General features: G+C 40.7%; 1 pseudogene; it reads right to left on the bottom strand.

The window, feature by feature from the left end:
• Positions 1-218: 218 nt before the first annotated feature.
• On the bottom strand, positions 219-1,486 carry LOC135196607 (uncharacterized; annotated as a pseudogene).
• Between the last annotated feature and the right edge of the window lie 521 nt (positions 1,487-2,007).

Raw genomic sequence — 2,007 nt, 5'->3', positions numbered from 1 at the left:
AACCTTAATAGTTAAGAAGGGTACATAGGTCTATGCTGTTTTATTTTTATCAGTAGCATTGTTTTACTTTACACGGGCATTGAACTAAGACACTAGAATATCTTCGTGATTTATTGTGGATAACCATACATGGTACATCGTGTAGACCCATTTAGCCCACTTGATCAACAGACATCTCTGAATACATATCATTCGTCTGAGTCTGGGTCATACCCAGGAACCCCAATAGTTTTTCTCTCATCAGCTAGGGAACCCTTTAGAAATTCCTGTCCTCAAAACGACCGAATTGCTCGTTTCTGAAGTAGAAGTTGGCAGCCTCTTGGCAGGGCGTTGCATCGTACTCTGCTTTGCAGGTCAATTCGTCCTGGTCAAAGAGAGTACCTTCGCCACACATGAAGCTTAAACAAAGAAAGAAAGAGAGAAAAGTGAATGAGTGATAGATTTTACATATGTATATATATCTGTAGACCTATATATACATGTGTATGCATATCAAAATGAATGGACTGACTGAGGAAGCGTGACAGAAATTTTATTTGGCAAGTGACGTGATAATTTTTAGTTCCGTGAATCATAAATAAATCCTTTTCAGTCATTAATAAGACTAATGCTTTTATTTTTGTTACCTCTTTTGCAATCAATATTTTATGTGTGTTTAATCGGTTGGTGTATTGAACGATCAAAACTAACCCAGACAAAGTTTAATAATAAACTGCTGTCATATTTCAAATAAAAGTAAGTTCTGTAGCTCACAAGGTATTGTTAGTGCGCAAGTAAATTGTCACCTCACTAGCCAAAGCCTAATGAAGTTAGAACTACCTATACAAAGTAAAATGATGTTTATTCCTTACCTGTACTGGTAGGTTTCGATCTTTCCATTAGAGAACAGAGCAGGGTTGCAGACGTGGATGACACGACACGAGTTCTCTTGGTCAGCGTAGTAACCATAAGGTCTGTCGGATCAGCTGAAGGAGGACGAGATCCTGCCCAGCAAAAGGGTGGCGCCCGACAGCAGGTTCAAAGGCTCGAAGACGCCGTTGACCTCGTCAGTGCACTGGCTGAGAGAGGAAGCAGCATTCAGCTGCTGTCTGTTGCCGGACTGAGATTGGCCTGTAGATGACACCTGGCTGTTGGTGTTGAACTGGATGTTGTTGTTATTGTTGTTATTTACGAACCTTGTTCCAGTGAAGCCAGTTTGCTGAAACCTATTTTCAGCGTTCTGCTCTTTTCTGTTTGTCTGGAAGGAAGTTGAAGTTATCTGTTGGTCCTGGAAGCGAATTGTGGGGGTCAATTGGACGTGGATTGCTGTGAGGCGGTTTCTTCTTGAGTCTTGTTGGTTGTCAGTGAAAGCCTGAGGCTGACTGAGAGAAATCCCTTGATTCAAACCTAATCTGAAGCCATCGTTGACTTGAGGCGTACGTACACTGCTTGTAGATTGGAAATAATTACCACTGGCTTGCTGGAATGCACCATTAGAGGAGAAAGTGTTTTGTTGGTTTTATTGAGGAGATTGAGTCTGGAAGGTTTCTCGGTTGTTAGTATCAAAAGAACTGAAAGTATTCTGCTGGTTCTGCTGGAAAGATATTCCTCCTGACTGGAATTGGTTATCATTCTGGAGCCCAGCCAGTGACTGAATTTCTGTTATTAGAAAGAGAGCTGAACTGGATATTTGAGTTTTGATTCTGGAACTGATTGTTTCTGTTGCTATTAGAAAAACTGGCTCCAGAACTAAATGAACTTCCTTGCTGGAAAAATCCAGGACCAGCAAGCCTGACAGCTGGACTGCCGAATTCCAGATTCTGCTGGAACTGTTGTCCAGCAGCCAAAACAACTGCAACAGCTGTAAGTAAGTAGAAGAAAAACTAGAATAAGCGAATCTTAAAAAAAAATGCATTCATAGTTAATCCTGTTGATTTTTGTTAGTTGAATGGAATATGGTTTTCATCCAGAATGGTACATTTTTGGAAGAACCAAAAAAGACTCTTAGGTTGGTGCAGTGAAACTTCA

This window comes from Macrobrachium nipponense, chromosome 18 (assembly GCF_015104395.2).
Source record: "Macrobrachium nipponense isolate FS-2020 chromosome 18, ASM1510439v2, whole genome shotgun sequence".
In the NCBI taxonomy this organism is placed as follows: Eukaryota; Metazoa; Arthropoda; class Malacostraca; order Decapoda; family Palaemonidae; genus Macrobrachium; species Macrobrachium nipponense.
The sequence above is the reverse complement of the archived record's forward strand: the minus strand, read 5'-3'. Positions and strand labels throughout refer to the sequence as shown.